Raw genomic sequence first — 19354 nt, 5'->3', positions numbered from 1 at the left:
GGCTATGAGAGCTTAGGAATATTACATAAAAAATATCTAAGGCTTCTAAGATCCTCTACAATCCATCCACCAAGGCTTTATTACAAAAACTTGTATAAAATCAAGGCTTTGGACAATTACCACCTCATTTCAAGTACAAAATGCGGGAAAGATGGTGGCATTTCATGGATCTCCATATCCTTATGTGCCCTTTGAACTTCATTTTATATTTCCATAGCCTTTCTTTGACCTTTAGAACTCAACTTTGACCTGCAACAGGCTGATGCGTTGATCTGGCATCCCCATTCGCCTCTTCTTGTGTACTTGTAACAACACAACAATCAAGATATTCATTCTTTTATTGAGTGTAAAAGGACTCTCTTGGAATTTGTAGCCCCACAAAACACATTCAAAATCAAACTCAATGAAGAAAGACATTGTTAGTGATAGACATGAAAGAAAGAAGCTTCAAATATTGGAGGAATAACTATCCACTCAATACATCATTTGACACTAGACATCTAACACCTCATTATCAGCTGAAAACCTTAGTCCGCAATCTTTACTCTATCAAGATCTTCAACTAATTTTTCCCACCCGTATTATGCAAACAAAGATAAGACTTGTACAATGAATAGATATGCAATAGCACACAAGAAGGCATACCTTTACTTTTCATACACAATGTACAAAATCTAAATCAATTTCCCATGTGACTAGCAGTTCCATGAACAATCCATCATGCTCAAAGATTGGCATTAAATCCTACTATTCTATGATCAAAATCATCAAACTGTGTTCTTGGACAATTTCAATGTTGACTCTAATTCTACACGTTCAAACTCTATGAGTCTAACGATATCGCTCTCTTCATATAATTTGCAACATATAACCACAAAATGTACATTCTAAGCCCATAACTACATATCAAGCAACTTACTCAATGTTCTTGCATGGACTAACTACAACTTGGTTCAAACCAAGTAGGCCCTTTAAAGATGAGATCTATGCATGCTCATCCTTTTGGGAATGTGCATACAACTCGGAGGCTATTATTACACATATCTTATAAAAGTTGTGGATCTGTTCAATGAGGTTGCTTAGTCCACTAGTTGAAAGCCACTTTTCGGTAGGCAACATCAACAACTCAACCCCTACTTGAGCTTAGACAGTGGTCATGGTTGCCCATGCTCTTGTCCGTTGCCTGACCACCCCTTTTCTGCAAGCTGGCTTCCAAGATTAATCCAGTTTGTGTACCCAAGCTTGGGAAGCCTGTGTGTAAGTAGCCTCTTCTTCTTAGGAGACCTCTTGTGCGTTCACATGCACATTGGTGGGGGAGAGAGAGAGAGAGAGAGAGAGAGAGAGAGAGAGAGAGAGAGAGAGAGAGAGAGAGAGAGAGAGAGAGATTAATTGATTTACAAGCATATTTTATATTTACATATTTTGTATTTTGATATAACATTCTTCAAGCTGATTTAATATTTAAACTATCATTGTTTAAGGGGGAAAATAACCAAAATACCCCTCTAATTTGTGGAAATTTCCAAAATACTCCCCCTTCAAATTTTCCAAAATTACAAGCATATTTTATATTTACATATTTTGTATTTTAATATAACATTCTTCAAGATGATTTAATATTTAAAATATCATTGTTTAAGGGGGAAAATAACCAAAATACCCCTCTAATTTGTGGAAATTTCCAAAATACTCCCCCTTCAAATTTTCCAAAATTCCCAAAATACCCCTGGATAGGAGACTAAACATCTCCAAAAACAATTTTTTTTGTAGCTTTTCATAAGAAGATTGATTGTATATTATTGTAAGATGTTAAAACTAAATTTTGGGATGGTTATGTAGGCTTTGCCGATGAATTGTTTCATTATTTTTAGAGAAAAATACCTTTTTTTGCTAGCTAATTCATGAGAAATGATGTGTTAAGCAGACAAAAATGGATCTCAATTGTCAAAAGGAATACACTCTAAAAATTCCAGAGCAATCCACCTAGAAAGGTATTTTGGGAATTTTTGAAAATTGAGGGGTATTTTGGGAATTTCCACAAATTAGAGGGGTATTTTGGTAATTTTCCCTTGTTTAAGTAAAACAAAAAGCGGACCATTTTTCAATTTTGAAAATTGCCTGGAATCTGCCGAGTAGAAGCGCTTCCCTTGCAAGCGTAAGCTCCCGTGTGTAGCCCGCCATCAACGTGTGTAGAACCTGCAGCCTTGACCTGCGCATGCTTCTTTCTTGCCAGCAGGGCTCCGATACCGAGAGCACGCACGTGTCATTACTAAACGCTGAGTTGCACCTTGTATTCCAAGGCCAGTCCAGGCAGCGTATTCATTGCAAATATATTCCGAGCATTGAGTTTCTTGCAAGATTCACTGAAAACAATTATCTCATCTTTTATGCCAGAGAGCTTGCCAGGAGTTTGGGTTGGACAGCTTCATTCAAGAATTAGCTATTCACTCTTGAGGTTCCAAGCATCGAATTAGGTATTCACTCTTAAGCATTGGCACAAACTGGTCAGAATTGGAAGCTGCAGGTACATGTTTTTCTGTCATCCCTTATGTTTCTTAATGTGAATTTTTGTCTTGATATGAATTGAATGTACTTTTGACAATTGAGAGGTGTTCTTAGTTTAAAGATTCATTTTAGATGAGAGCTTGTCATATTGTAGGCATTAAATAGAATAATGCTCAACTTTGCATAAGCACGCACATGTAAATGCCATGGTATTTCGTATCTTATTGTACACTTCTTATTTGGGTCAATGCGATGCAGGGTAGTGCTTTGTTTAGTTCTTTGTTTACGTAGACAACATGGAGTTTGGGGAGGAAGAGAAAGTCTTTACCTAGGTTGGACTCCTCTCTCTTAAAGTCAACAACTGTAGTGCAGGCTAATATGGTGGGTACTCGTTGTTTATCACGATGGCAACCTAGTGAGGTTGCTCAACTTATCGATAATCCTTAAATGTTGCTAAGGGTGATGAGGTGACACGCACGTGCATGCTCAGGGATCTAAGCAAAAGATCAATAGAAAATGGCGTCCACAGTTGACTCTCTTGCAGCCATGTCTTATCTATGTAAGTCTGTGCAATGAGGAGAGAGTGAAATGCCAATATGGCAAGGATGCAAAGAAATTGAATGGAATACTTAAGGTGATGGATCATCAAGCATGCAATTGTTAGCCTTAAATGATCATGCCGTATTACTAAAACAAAGATGGGTCACGATGGCAAAGGATCTTCAGACCATGGAATAGAGACCATTGTTAATAGTAAACACATATGCATTGTAACATGTATGAAGCTGGTTTATTATTGTCCATGTGAGGATCTTGCACTAGAGAAGTATCCAAACCAATGCAAACTCCAACGAGAGCTTGGCAGACCTAGGATGCCTACCTTTGACGATGAGTATGGCTCGTATGTAAATCCAGAGAGATGCTAGTGGTATATTTTTAATCACAAATTTCAATGTGACAAGTAGCTGCCATTGGTAAAGTTTGCTTACAACACTGCTCACACTGCTCACATGTCTCAAACACCTTTTGAGATAGTCGAGGGTGGCAAGAAGGTTCCACCTATCTTGTGCACCAAGAACAAAATTTTTAAAGAAGATTACTTTATTGAGCAACCTCCTTTGGTAAGGTTAAGGAAGCTTTATAGAAGTCCTAGGACATGCATAAGAGAGAAGTAGAAAAGCATCAATGCAACTTGTAGTTGAAGGAAGCAGACCAAATGTTTCTCAAGTTCGAGAAGGCTTAGATTGAGAAAAATTAAGGGAAAGGAGAGACTTTATCCAAAGCTTAAGTATGAGATATTGTGGACTTTTTTATTCTTGGAAAAGATCAACGATGTATCTTTTAGGGATCATTGGACTATCAACAATGCTTCTCATGTGAGTCTCCTACAACCTTTCAAGGACAAGGGCCAAAGGATTTGGATACAGGGTCACAAGAGAACACTGCTCCAAGCTTTTGGAATGGGGGAATGCATTCCATAGAGAGAGTTGTTCTCATTCCCGTTGCCGTTCTCGTCAAAATGACTTAAGAGATCCTGTAAGCAATATTTTTGAAAATGAGGTTCATGTAAGATAAACACATGCATTGTTATGACCACTATCGAGATCCTTACAATTTCTTTTTTTTACTGTGCCTCTTTTTCAATCATTTGGAGATATTTAAAACAAAGTAATAAACAAAAATTTATGCAATCTTGGGGCCTTCCCAAGATTGTTCCCTATTACGTGAGCTTATCACTTCCATTCCAAAGGGTCGTCAGTTTGTAACGGGGGTGGGAACCACGTGCCAATGGAAAAGAATAGACTGAACAACTTTAAGCACTTCAAATAGCAACTGAACTGAAAGAGAGAGACGACACACGAGACGGGGAGTGACGGAGTTCCACCCCAAGAGAGCACTGGCCCCAAACCTTGGTGCCCCTTTCGGTATTCTTTATTCCTTCAATTGAGTACAACTCCCATCGCTCTGCTCTGCATCCCCTGCGGGCAGACTGCCAGAATGAGAGCCCATGGGTCATATGTAAAGACCCTTGGCATTGTATACCCTTGAGAACTACTCTTATGAAGATTTGGAGCTAAGAGAGTCTCATAGTACTCAACTTCGAGTACTGTTAAGTAAATTTCTGAAGTCCAAGTGTCTTAGTTAGAAAAATCCCTTGGTTGGAAAGAAAGATTTGTTGGATAACTATCTTTACCTCCCCTAACTCAGACAAAATTGGATTAAGCTCTATTTTCAGATCTTAAAAAGCTTTGGATGCTCTCCCTCCTTGTGTCAGAAAGGTATGGAACCATCCCGTCGTAGCTTTCAAATATGTGAAAACTTTAGGATCAAAAAGCTTTCAACTATAGTGACATTTACGTAATCTTAAAAAGCGAGAAAGGCTAGCAATCTCAAGTATTGATTGCCCTTGTAGTAAAGCTGCCTTTTCTTCTTACGTAAATGAAGATTTGGGTCACGTAGTTACTGCCGATTGTTCTATTCTTCTTTCGGATTCCTTGAAAGACCTTTTCTCAAGAGGTACTAAATATAGGTTCCCTTCCTTGAATGACTCTTGCCTTCTCAAAGCCATAGAGAAAGGAATTTCTAGTTTCGTAGTAAAGTTTGAGGAGTCTGTAGTCCTTAAGAAAGCTTCTTTGAAATTAGCATCTTGCTCTAGGAACGTTTCTTCAGGAAGGAATAGCTTATCTTCTTCTGATCGTGATGCTCTTAGGAATTTTCATCGTGATTTTATAATCTCTTACGTAGATAAGTGCTCTAATAACTTTGTTGTTACGTGCAAAAAGTTCTATTTAGAATGCTCGTTAGGTGAAGTAAACTCTCAGACTTGCAATGGTTGTGATCTTTGATGCAAGAGGTTATCTTGAAACATCAAGATTTTTGTAAGTCTTTGGTTTCAAGTGCTAGCCTAAATTTTCTTTTTTATATACCGTTTGGAAGTTCCACAAGAACCCTATAAAGCCTAGATTTATAGCTGCTTTCACCGAGGTTTCCAAATGGCTTAGTTATTGTTTCAAAGCCATTTTACCCAGCATAAATGAATTGTGGAAAAATCTGCTAAAGGAAGTAGACGTACCTATCGATTCAAGTTGGATTTTAAAGGTGTGATTCCTGTTATAAAGTTTTTGAACTCTTCAAGAAGCCTTAAGAAGAAATCTTTTCCTTTATGTCTCCAAACTTTTGACTTTACAACACTATGTACGAAGCTAAATTTGGAGGACCTTAAATTAAGAGTCAAGTCTCTTATTTTAAAAGTTTTTGCGTACAAGCTTGAGAAGGATAGGTACAAGGCATTGCTAGTAGAAAAGTCAGCCTTGAACTTTGACTTCTTATGGTTAAAAAGTAAGAATGTAGATGTAGACAAAGTAAGAAAGAGATTGACCAGAATTGTAGATGACATTGATATCATATCTTGGTTAGATTTTCTTTTGGACAATTTATATATAATCGTCGGTGACTCTCTTTTCAAGCAAACAATTGGTATCCCTATGGACACCAGTTGTGCTGTTTTTCTTGCTAATTTCTATCCTTTTACTTATGAGTTTGATTTTATGGAGCGTCTTGCCTTGCTAACACTTGCCCAATGTTTTTGCACAAGTTATGCAATGTAAAACGCTTTGTAGATGATATTTTCGTTCTTGACGTTCCTTCTTTTCAAGATTTTATGTACTCGAATTCGAGTTTTATAGGTGGAGGAATTTATCCTGAAGGATTTTTGTGAACTTAACTGTACCACAAATAGTGATTGTTGTGCCTTTTTAGACCTTAAGGTTTTTCAGACTCCCTAGGGATTAGAAGTAGATATCTATGATAAGCGCCTTCAACCAGAATATGCCAATCTAAATATCATCCGTATGCCTCACTTTTCTTCGAATATTTCTCTTTTAGCTAAGTACGGTGTCATTTGCTCTCAGTTATTTAGATTTTCTCGTCTTTGTTCTAGTAAATCTGTTTTTGTTGTTCAATCACGCCATCTTATTTCTTTACTCGTTGAGAAAGAATACCCATTCAAAAGAATCATGAAAAATGTTCGTTCATTTTTGCGTCGTAGTAAGTTTATTTTTAGTGTTTCTTCCTTTGGAATGTTCACGATAATCAATAGTAAATTCAATAAAAGTGGGGATCTTAAAAGTCCACTTATTGTTCGACTTAGTAACACACTATTTTGTTGTTTTGATCTCTAGTGCTTCTAATATTTTTACTTTAGCTTGACAAATGCTAGCCTTCATCATGGCTGAGTATGCCCATCACCTCCGGAGGGTGATAGAAACTCAGGTCATTGGTTTTATAGAGTATGGTCAAAGCATGAATGACCTCTATACAAACCTGCACCTACTCTTGGGCAGTGACGACGTGAGTAGAAATGTCATAGCTGTTGTCCAAGCTATGCAGCAGGAAGTTGAGGCCACATTTTGTCAAGTTTGGATCTTTGTACTTCTTTGGTTATTTGTAGCCTCTTCTTCGTAGGTTTGGAGTAGTATTTATTTTCGAGTTTGTAGTTAGCTTACGTTAGGACTTAAGAATATGTTCCTTTAGAAGTTTGTTGTGTGAAGTTTGATTCTAGGATTAAGGTTTTAAGATGTCTTTTCCTTTTTTGTTTAAAGTTGAGTACTTGTTTTAAGTCTTAGCAAAGTAAGCTGCGTCAACTTATTTTACGTGTCGCTCTTCTAAAAACATTTTTAAGTTAATAATGTTCTGTTTTATCTAGTTTTGTTTCATAGGAAATAAAAATTTACTTCCCCCCCCCCCCCCCTTCTCTTTTCTTGAGTCCCTTGCTTTTATAGTTTTATGAGTGCTTTATTCCCTCTTATAATTCATGTGTTTAGACTATTTAGACTTATGAAGGTATATATATCTAAAAGCAATTTACATGAAAAGCATTCAAGTTCCAAAAGCATTTGGCCTCCCAAAAGCAACTAACACAAAACAGGGGAAATCCGTACAGGCTGCCACATCATCAGTCAACAATGTAAATCACGGAATTCCGTACAGGCTGCCACGTGGCATTGTCAGTGCAAATCGTGGACGTTTGTAAAACTGCTACGTCATCATCGTTTACGCAATAAATTTGTGTGTTGGTCTTGCTTTATTTTAGGTCACTTGGGCCCCATCAGACGGGGTCCCATAAGTTGGTAAGAATTCTTCTTCTTCCTCTTCTTCTTAGGGTTTAGACCCCGCAGCGGGGATGTGCAGGTTGGCTCCGTTCTTCAGTGGCTTGACACGTCTGCATTTTGTGACAGTTTCCCACAACATTCCCATTTTTTGGTGACTATGGCAGCGGGAGGTAGAAGTGACAGAGGAAATCCTTCAACGAGAGTAGATCTTAGCACACAAGGAATGGAAAATGAAGGGAAAGCTGGTTCGGAAGTACTTGGTCGAGCTCAAGAACTACCTTTTACCAACTGGATGGAAGGGGAGGAGTTGGCAGATCCTCCTTAGTTGTTAGAGCTTTACCTTTTAGGCTTTGGATTAGCATCGACCTCTCAAAAAATGCAGGCCAATGAAATCGTTGAGTCTAAGAAGAGATCCACTCCACTCCCTTGTCACACATCAACACAGTTTGGCTAGATAGATGCATTTGAAGTTTGGTGAGGACCAAGATGTGAATGTGATTGATTATTGTCATCCAAAATCTAGTGTGGATTAGTATACTTGCTAGTGCACGATTCATGAGAATGATGTCTTGTGCGGGTTGGTTGATGGTGTAACCGGAGGGCACCACATGCCAATTGATAAGAACAGAACTGAAACAAACTTTCGCACTTCCTGAGACCGCAACCTGCGTCGTTTAGAGGTTTCAAGCACAATCAAACGCTCCCAAGGCCGTAGTCTACGTCGTTAAGAGGTTATCAAACTGCTACAAGTTTAAACAAGATACAATCTGTTCCAAACAAGTTTAAGGTAATGGTTCTGTTGTGGATTTGAATGGCCCATCGTTTTGATCGTGCCAAGGAATTCCCAAAAGAGCATTGCAGTGTCCCAACTTAATGATGTGAAAATCTGCCTTCCCATGGTCCCCATGAGAATGGTGACAAGAAGGGCTTCAATAAATAGGACAACTAAACTGGTACCCATTGTATCCAACTATGTCTCAACGCCTCCTAGCAATTTGGTCGTACTCAAAGTCCATGAGCTTGAGAAATATTGGATGGATGAATTATTTGGTGGCTTTGAGATCAAAGAAGATAAGTGCTTTGTGGTCACGAATATTTGCATAAGCTCTGTACAATTCCTTGGAAGCATCAGGTAAAGAAATTGCTTAAATATTCGTGAGAAGTCCCATTGTGGTTCTGGCTTTCTTGGTGGGAGGATGCTCAAGAGGTTTATCTCCTTTGTGGGGACAAATATAGGAATTGTGTCTCGTCTAGAACCATTTGTAGCACCAACCTTCTTGTTGAAGAGCATGTTGTTGGCAAGTAGTCAGGTGAGGTCGTGAAGGTGACATCGAAGTGTCATCAGAATCCCGAAAATTTGATCTATTTTGCAAGAGTAGTCGAGGATGTTTACCTTTCTTTTGCATGGGGGAGGTTGTCACAGAGTGATGATGTGGCATGCCCAATTGGAAGAGAAATGGTCAAGTGGACAAGAGAAACTGAGCCAACCAACTGAAAGAACTTATGGAGCACCGACCGAGAAGCCTAAAACCCTGAAAACTAGAAGCTTGAAGTCTGAGACTGATGTCCGTAAAACGCATTGACATGTTGACGTGGCAAGCAACATGGACCATGACGTGGAAGTACTGTAGAGATTTTCAACGTTTTGCGCTTAGGATGCCACGTGGTAGGCTGTATAGATTTCCTCAAAAAGCGCTGGCTGTTTTGGGCAGATTTCAACACTAGCTTTTGGGAGCAAGTGCTTTGGGGGAAAGTTCTTTTGGGGCTCTGCTTTTGGACATCCCTTATTTTGTTTATAAAGATCCCATGAGCCTCACTCTGCAGAGCATGTTGTTAGGTGCAGCGGAATGAATGTTGTATTTTCTCAAGATTAGTGATCTTTATTGCTCAAGGTTCCTTTTAGGTCTTAGGGAAAGAGAGAGCTTTCCATCTTGTAGCCCCACTCTCGTCGACGAGAGTGGTCTATTCTTTGATTGCACAAAGGTGTACAATGCGTATGCAATGGACTATGCAACTTGGTCTATGCCGATGACGACGACGGTGACGAGGACAACGACGACGACGACGACGACGACGATGGCTGAAATCTGAGATCTTCTAATCGCTGAATTTTGGGACTGTTTCGGTGGCTGAAAATGACTGTTTGGCTGCGTTTTCTTGGCTGAAAAATGAGGTTTCTTAGGGCTGAAAACTGATGGTCTTTACGGGCTGAATCTGCTACACTTTAGGTGAATAATGCCGGTCTTAATTTGCTACTGAAATCCAAAAACGCCAGGGGCTGAAATTGGTCCTTCTGTTGCCGGGGTTCTGCAAATGCAAAAACGCTAGGCTGATCTGCTCTGTCGTGATGACGCCGGGGCTGATCTGCTGTGCACAAATCGCCAAGGCTGATCTGATGCAAAAACGCTAGGTCTTCTGTGGAGAAAACGCCAGAGTAGTCGCGGGGGTTGGTCTTGCTGAGAAGTTGCCTATTGAGCAAGGTGCTCCTGCTGCCTCTTCTGCCAGAAAGTGCTAACTTGGGTTTGCTTATATATTAACTTAGCAAAATTGCCCTACCTACTTTTGTTGGAAAGTCACTTAAAAATAATAAGTGAAAATCCCAATAAATAGGAAAATAGGCTAAATGCACTGGAAAATTCCCCTAACTGATGCGAATGGATTCTGATGGGAATTCCGATGATCATGCTGTGTGCAACCGGAGGATATGCATCTATGCTAAGTGACTGGGCATGCACGGTCTACGAATAGACTCACAAAAGTGCCAGATCACTGCTAATCTAGACTTGACTGAACTGACTGAACCACGTGACATCCCCTCCTTTTCAACGTGAGGTACTGGTACCAAACTGTATGGCGTCGAGGGAGATCGCCAACAGCATCCGGAATCCTGGAAGGGACTCTTCGCCGGCCCACTCTGCTGTGTGGGTCGAGCGGTACTTGAACTTCATAAAGGTCTGCAACGCTTGCTTCTTTGGGCCGCGCCGAAAGCGACACAAAGTCTTCTGAATCTCCTTTCTTGCTTCAACTTCGTCTAGAGTCCTGCTTCTTTCGTCTTCAAGAATCTCCATGGCTGAAAATTCCTGAAACCATCTCCAACACAAAACCATGAACATACCCATTCCATGTAAAGTGAAGGAAAAAAATCTTGTCTTCTCTAAAGACTGTGTATGCAATGTAGATGAACATAGAGACGGAGTGACAACCCGTTCATCAAACACATGCAAACAATGTGGTCGAATCTTTTTTGTTTGATCGAAATCAATCAACTGTGGCAAATCACAATGGAAATGCCCATGCGTGGTGCTCATACTATCATGTGCTCTTTCGGAAACCGTGTCATGTCAAGGAAGAGACATGGAATGTGACTTCCTGACATACAAACTTTTCAACTTTTCATGAACAATCCGCATACATTCGTGCTCATCCATGAGAGAAACGTGCTCAACATACAATATGTCATGCCTAGGAAAAGGGATCACATAACGATGCTGACTAAAATACAGGAAACCTTCACGAATGAAACACTCGAACAATGCGTGCGTATCAATCATGCGAACACATCATACTGCCTGTGATGGTTCTTTGGACCAAGGCTCGAGAGCCAAGATCGCTTCTTCGGGATCTATCGAATCTTCTTGTGGGGGATCTGTGGACCTCGACTCAAAAGCCAAGATCGATTCTTGGTGATTGATCGAATCTGCAACGAGGTTAGCTTCGCTAGAAAAAGCATCCACTAACACATCATCCTGGTGAACAATCACATCTTCTTCATGCAACTCATCATGCTCGTGAGAAATCACATCTTGATCATGCAAATCATCATGCTTGTCATTGGCATCCAAATCATCATGCTTAGCAATATCATTCAAATCATCATGCTTATCTTTGTCATCCAAATCATCATCATGCTTCATACAATCATGCAAATCCTGTGTATCATGCGATGGAGAAGAAGAGACTGAGAGAGTCTTCTTTTCCCGATCCTGTTGTATCTGAGCCTGCATTCGACAAAAGAGTCGCAACATCTCTTGCCTTATTGCTTTGTTCTCGCGATCAAACTTGGCTTGCATTTCTTTGTTCTCTCAATCAAATTCTGCTTCTCTTGCTTTGGCTTCCAAGCGTGCTTGCTCGCTCTCACGTGCTATGGCTGCCATTCCTTCTTTGTATTTATGATCTATGGCTGCCCTTCGTTCTTCGTAAGCCTTTCTTTCTGCTTCTCTTTCTTGATCTAACTCCTCCATAGGAGTTCGTGCAATCTTTGTCGTAGATGGGGAAGGGTCGGAAAAAACTCCTGGTGAGGAAAATTCTTCTTCGCCTCTCATGCTCATCACCTCCAAGCGAAGTATCCATTCCGCTTCGAGTGATGACCATTCTGAAGTCGTGGGTTCTTGTGGATTCTTGTGGGTTCTTAAGTTCACGAGGAACTTGGGTTCTTGGGGGTCTTGGGTTCTTAAGTTCACGAGGAACTTGGGTTCTTGAGGTTCTTGATGTCCTTGATTCGTGAGAATCTAGGGTTCTTGAGGTTCTTGAGTTCTTGGGGTCCTTGATTCGTGAGAATCTAGGGTTCTTGGAGTTCTTGGGGTTCTTGAGTTCTTGAGTTCTTGGGGTTCTTGAGGTTTTCTTTCGCTTGCAAATCGCGTTGGAGAAGGATCTTCTCTTCACTCGAGTTCTACTCTTTTCTGCGGGCGCACCCCTTGGCGGCCTTGCGCTCACACCAAGGTTGCTTTTTCCCACCTCAGGTCGATTGGCCGGCCGCTAAGTGCACGGTCCGCTCTCAATGAGTGAAAAGAGACACAAGGGGAGGCTGGACAAGCCTTTCTTTCTTGGGATTCCTGTCACTCTTCAACAAAACACGATTAGGAATCGCCACGCCCAAGTAAACTTGGGTTCGTGCGATCGCAACAAGCAAAAAAAATTCTTGTGGTTCTTTCCTTGAGTAATGCAGAACACTTCCAAAGCTCTGATACCAATGTTAGGTGCAACAGAATGAATGTTGTATTTTCTCAAGATTAGTGATCTTTATTGCTCAAGGTTCCTTTTAGTTCTTAGGGAAAGAGAGAGCTTTCCATCTTGTAGAGTGCTGTGGTCACGAACAAAGTGAGTGGATTGTGCGTGCAAGTGAATGAGACTGAGAGAAGGAGAGAGAAGAGATACGACACCGAGAGGTTTGTAAAACCCTCCTCCGAAGGCACCACTCTCGTCTACGAGAGTGGTCTATTCTTTGATTGCACAAAGGTGTACAATGCATATGCAATGGACTATGCAACTTGGTCTATGACGACGACGATGGTTGAAATGTGAGATCTTCTAATCGCTGAATTTCGGGACTTTCGATGGCTGAAAATGACTGTTTGGCTGCGTTTTCTTGGCTGAAAAATGAGGTTTCTTAGGGCTGAAAACTGATGGTCTTTACGGGCTGAATCTGCTACACTTTAGGTGAATAATGCCGGTCTTAATTTGCTGCTGAAATCCAAAAACGCCAGGGGCTGAAATTGGTCCTTCTGTTGCTGGGGTTCTGCAAATGCAAAAACGCTAGGCTGATCTGCTGTCGTGATGACGCCGGGGCTGATCTACTGTGCACAAATCGCCAAGGCTGATCTGATGCAAAAACGCTAGGTCTTCTGTGGAGAAAACGCTAGAGTAGTCGCGGGGGTTGGTCTTGCTGAGAAGTTGCCTGTTGAGCAAGGGGCTCCTGCTGCCTCTTCTGCCAGAAAGTGCTAACTTGGGTTTGCTTATATATTAACTTAGCAAAATTGCCCTACCTACTTTTGTTGGAAAGTCAATTAAAAAATAATAAGTGAAAATCCCAATAAATAGGAAAATAGGCTAAATGCACTAGAAAATTCCCCTAACTGATGCGAATGGATTCTTATGGGAATTCCGATGATCATGCTGTGTGCAACCGGAGGATATGCATCTATGCTAAGTGACTGGGCATGCACGGTCTACGAATAGACTCACAAAAGTGCCAGATCACTGCTAATCTAGACTTGACTGAACTGACTGAACCACGTGACATCCCCTCCTTTTCAACGTGAGGTACTGGTACCGAACTGTATGGCGTCGAGGGAGATCGCCAATAGCATCCGGAATCCTGGAAGGGACTCTTCGCCGGCCCACTCTGCTGTGTGGGTCGAGCGGTACTTGAACTTCATAAAGGTCTGCAACGTTTGCTTCTTTGGGCCGCGCCGAAAGCGACACAAAGTCTTCTGAATCTCCTTTCTTGCTTCAACTTCGTCTAGAGTCCTGCTTCTTTCGTCTTCAAGAATCTCCATGGCTGAAAATTCCTGAAACCATCTCCAACACAAAACCATGAACATACCCATTCCATGTAAAGTGAAGGAAAAAAATCTTGTCTTCTCTAAAGACTGTGTATGCAATGTAGATGAACATATAGACGGAGTGACAACCCGTTCATCAAACACATGCAAACAATGCGGTCGAATCTTTTTTGTTTGATCGAAATCAATCAACTGTGGCAAATCACAATGGAAATGCCCATGCGTGGTGCTCATACTATTTGCCCACTCAACACAGACACACACACACACATACACATAAATTAGCTCAAAGGAGGAAGATTTCTGATGCTTAGATACAATTGAGCTTGGGCCGACACCAATGGGGAAAATAGCTCACACCATATGGATGAAATATGCCAGATACTATCACAAATTTTAGCTGAGGCTTCGCTCACTCACAGGAGAAACTTACACAGCCAAAACAGCAGGAATTAATGAGGAATTTGGCAAAATGGATAACGCCATTGCGTCTGGAACGGCCAGAAACCCCAGTCTACAATATCAAAGTGCTCAAATCTGAGCTCGGATGAGCAGTTTATGACCAAAACAGGCTCCAAAAATAGCAGAAATTGAGTTGCGGCTATTCCTCCTCTTCTCTCTACGTTTTTTTTGGTTTTTTCTCAGGTTTTTTAGTGTCCACACTTCACTTTATCCCTTGGGCACCTTTGGTCTTTTGATTGACCTCAAATGCACCCCGAACATGCCAAACCCATGCAGTGCGTTTTTGTCACCCTTCTACATCCATCCGCACACCTGGCACTGAACTTTTCCCAATAATGCATCCCGCAATCACGTGAAGTGGCTCCCAAATATAGTTCTCATGATGACCTTTCTACATAATTGATCACAAGAAAACACCCACGTTGTGTCCTTACTTACCCACGTGTCAATCTTGATCCCATTCGTCCTCCTGATGTCATTGGATGCCACTTGACGCACCTGCTTACCTCATGGCGTCGGCCCGCTGATAGCTTCCTCGAGAAGTTTTACGCTCCACCAACTCCTCATTAGTATAGAAAAAAATAGTGATACTAGTGACGATGAAAATCGATGTACTACGTACACATTGTCCTACAGTGTCCTACCTGTACACATGTGGGCCCCACGTAACCACCTAGCTCTGGAAAATGGACAATTCTTTATTCGATGCACCATGCATGTGTTGTCACAAAGTGATGACGTGGCGGACAACAGAAACCCTAATTTTTGCCAAAAACCCTAAAATTCTTACAAACCCTAATTTTTGCCAAAAACCCTAATTTCCGGAAATCGTGGAGGCTTGAAAAAAAAATAAATTTTTTTTTTGAAAATAATGAGCGACTCAAATTTTTCTTTTTCTCTATGCAATGAGAAAGAGAGAGAGAATGCTTTTGGTTTCAAGTTTTGACTCTCTGTGAGAGAGAGAGAGAGAGCAATTGCTTTTGATTTGAAGCTTTTGGGGCTCTGCTTTTGGGCATCCCTTGTACGTTTAAATACGTGGTGAGGGCTTCACTTCTCAGGGCATCTGGACGCAGAGTCTGAGAGTGAAACCATAGCCACTCTCTTGTACTTTGATCTGATTAATATAAAAAGAAATACCGAAAGGGGCGCCAGTCTTTGGGGCCAATATCTCTAGGCACGGACTCCGTCGGGCCAGTGCAAATCTATTGTGATCTGTGAATTGTTTGAAGTGGTTATTTGGTGCTGTCGTGATTGATTCTTGACTTGGAGTGTCCAAGTCTGTTAAAGTGGTATCAAAGCACGGCCTATTCTCTTCTACGGGAAATCCGATCCCCGATTTTTTTTTTCCGCGGCACCTATGGCTTCAGGCAATGATAAGTCGACTCCCTCTGCATCTGGAGATGCGGGCAGGGATCACAACGAAGATTCCGGCACGTAGTATGGCTCGCCTAGGCCTACTCAGGCGGAGCAGCAAGAGATGGAGCGTCGTCAATTGATTGGCGATGCAACAAAGATGATGCTCAATTTTGCCAAGGACCCAAAGATGGCAAAATATATGAACTAGACCTCTTTGGAAGAGGTACAGATGGAGTGGCAAAGAACCACAACACTCCCGAAACCCGCTGTCAAGAAACCTTCTACCTCCAAGAAATATACGGAGAAGGAACTGGAGAACGTGGTTGATGCACAGATTACTCAGCTTTTCGACGTGCAAAAGAAGGACAAAAAGCACGGCAAAAAGCAGAAGAAAGGCACTGACTTCCCGGGATATTTGGGTCGTCGGTTGGCATTCGACAAGGCAAAGAAACTGAAGAAGCGCGTCAAGTTTGAAGGCTTACCCAGTTCTTCTTCTTCTTCTTCTTTTGACAATTCTTCTAGCTCTTCAGACTCGAGCGAAGAAGACAGAAAAGGTAAAAAGCGAAGCAACGCTTCGGAAAGGGCAAGAGACAGGCAAAGAAGGCTAAATCTCGCCCAGAGACTGACAGTTCTACTGAGGACTCGTCTACAGACAGCTCAGATTCCGATGACGGAAATTTTTATGCGAACAAGAAGAATTTTTTTTTACAAAGCTAACCAGTATGACTTTCTCGAAGATAAAAGCAAGAAAGTCCGAGAGTTTAAGGAAGGTGGCCACTCAATCAACTTTGATACTTTTTCAGGATACTCAGATGCTTCGAAGGCTCTGTCTTTTATACAGCAGTTTGACATCGCTTTCGCTGGAGGACGCTATTCAGAGCACTCCAAGATTCGGAGAGCTGCCTCTTACTTTAAGGGGAATGCTCGTACTTGGTGGTCCACGCTCCTTTTAAACAAGACTGCACCAGTTAAATGGCTGAAATTTAAGAAGCTTTTTATTTCTTCTTGGTTGACGCAAGAATATGAACGAGATATACGAGCTGCTTGGAACCATCTTCGGATGACTAAGAAAGATACAATCAATGCTTACTGTGAAAGATTCTGGAGCTCTTTTCTACCCGCCTCTTCATTCAAGAAGATCTCGTTCAGAGAACAGATTGAGCGGTTTACCTTGGGTCTACCTACAGAGATCCGAGATCACTGCTTGGAACAGAAGTCAGCTTCTATTTAGGAGTTGATGAGTCATGCGAAGCGGGGCTTTGCCATTCACTTTGGTAGTCTAACCTACCCCACAGATGAGGCCATGACACAACGAGCCGAACAGACTTCTGGGAATGAAAGTAGAAAGAAAAAGAGCAACCTAGAGAAAAAGGATGCACGACCCAAGCTTACTCCTGAGGAGAGAGCTCGCTTCATCAGAGAGGGGAAGTGCTTTGGATGCGGGGAACATGGACATATCTCCGCGAATTGCCCTAAAAAGGCACAGAAAGAACAGAATGATAAAGACGACGACTGGCCCGAGAGTTTGAGAGCAGCTGAGGAACGTGGCAGAAAAGGCAGATAGAAAAACAGAACTGGTACCACATGGCGTGGAACTTGCACCGAATCTAATGAATGAAAGTACAAACTTTGCCGCTTTTGGGGCAAAGTGAAGGATCAAGAAGCTCTTTTGAAGGAGCCAAGGCCAACTTCTTTTCACTTGGAATTGGCGGCTCGATTTGGAAATTATGCCCGACAGATTGACACCACAGGCGGAGGTAGTTCGATTGGCATCCGGATGGGATGTTGCCATTACACCGAGCATTGGCAAACTTCGTTTGCAATGACAGGGGTGTTCAGGGCCCGCGAGTGACGTTCTAGTCAGGATCCCTTGGTACCACAAGAACTACGCCGTGGTTGTCGATCGGGCCGAGAAAGCGACTTTGATAAATGAAGGGCTTAGAGATTGTACTTGATGAACTTCAGTTTCTTACTCATTCTTTTGGGAGAGAACTGAACGATGGATAAAGGTTGAATATGTTTTGACCTGATCAAAAGAACGCCAAGATTTTTCTCCACACTCATGCCGATTGCTTTTCAGAGGGCTTGAAGATCAAACCATTGATCTGATACCTGGAAGCACGCCATCGAATTGGCCACCTTACCGTGTGAGCCGAGTACAGAATGAAAAGATTATGAACCCAGTGAAAGACCTCTTGGAAAAGGGTCTTGTCCAGCCTAGTACTTCACCGTATTGCTCTCTAGTGTTGTTGGTTTTGAAGAAAGACGGATCTTGGAGAATGTGCATCGATTATAGCGCTCTCAACAAAATCACCATCAAGAACAGATTTCCGATTCCTAGGATCGATGATATACTCGACAGGTTACAGGGATCCTTGTGCTTTAGCAGGATTGACTTGAAGAGTGGATATCATTAGATCAGGATAGCGCCAGGAGATGTCTACAAGACAGCTTTTCGGACGACTTTTGGGTTATTTGAGTTTTTGGTGATGCTTTTGGCTTAACCAATGCTCATGTGACATTTAACCGGATGATGGACATGATTTTTTCGAGAGTACAGGCTATTTGTTGACACTTTCTTTGACGACATCATTGTTTTCTCCAAGAATGAGGCAGAACACAGAGATCAACTGCTTCAAGTCTTTCAGGCATTACGAGATCACACGTTAGTGATTAATGCAAAGAAAAGTGAATTTTTCCTACCAGAGATACACTTTTTGGGACACATTGTGTCAGCAGCAGGAGTGCAAATGGATCCGGCCAAGATAGAGACTATCCGTGATTGGCCCGACTTGAGGAATGTCCATGAAGTTAGAAGCTTCTTGGGACTGTGTTCGTACTACGAGCGGTTCATACGAAAGTTTGCAGAGGTTGCTTCCCCTTTGCATACCTCGACACAGAAAGGAGTACCTTTCTCGTGGGGATCCACAGAGGTGATTGCCTTTCAGACCTTGAAAGAGAAATTGACTACAGGACCTGTTTTGACTTTGTCGGACTTGCAGAAGTCATTTGAAGTATATTGTGATGCTTATGGTCGTAGTCTGGGTGCGGTATTGATGCAAGAAGGCCATGTCATAGCTTATGAGAGCCGTTTGTTCTCTAGGCCGGAGATGACAGCACAGATCTATGAGAAACAGCTTTGGCGGTTATCCATGCTCTTACTCAGTGGCGGCATTACCTACTCGGAGCGGATTTTACTGTCTTTACAGACCATCAGAGTTTGCGCTACTTCTTGTCACAGAAGCAGCTTTTGGAAAAGTAGATGTGGTGGGCGAACATCTTGTCACAGTTCCACTTCCAGATTGTCCATGTGCAGGGACAGAAGAATGTGGTGGCAGATGCTTTGTCTCGGAAACCGTTGGTTCTGGCTATTTCCGCGATACATCATAGGAGCTTCGAGGATATGGTCGATCAGTATGCCACAGATACAGATTTTGCAGATATTTTCACACGGATACTGGAAGGGGGAGACAATAGCGGGATACTCCCTTCGGGAAGGCTACTTGATGAGAAAGACTATGTTGTGCGTTACACAGCCGTTGAGGGATAAGGTTATGACTGAATGCCGCTGTCCACCTTTTATGGGTCACCGCGGCATTGCTACCACCATGAAAGGGGTAGAGAGATATTTCTTCTGGC

At 41.9% G+C, this 19354-nt stretch overlaps 1 protein-coding gene across 4 annotated transcripts in view; it reads left to right on the top strand.

Moving 5' to 3' along the window:
• Positions 1–2114: 2114 nt before the first annotated feature.
• LOC147419047 (protein FIP1-like) overlaps positions 2115–19354 on the top strand; it is a 161059-nt gene continuing 143819 nt past the window's right edge. For all 4 annotated transcript variants that reach the window (XR_015187096.1, XM_086505493.1, XM_086505491.1 and 1 more), the window contains exons 1-2: positions 2115–2300; positions 2395–2524. The gene's annotated coding sequence lies outside the window, so the exon portion shown is untranslated. The remainder of the gene's footprint in view (positions 2301–2394; positions 2525–19354) is intronic.

Source organism: Adiantum capillus-veneris, chromosome 29 (genome assembly GCF_014529385.1).
Source record: "Adiantum capillus-veneris isolate H3 chromosome 29, ASM1452938v2, whole genome shotgun sequence".
Classification (NCBI taxonomy): domain Eukaryota; kingdom Viridiplantae; phylum Streptophyta; class Polypodiopsida; order Polypodiales; family Pteridaceae; genus Adiantum; species Adiantum capillus-veneris.
This window is presented reverse-complemented; position numbering and strand designations above follow the sequence as displayed.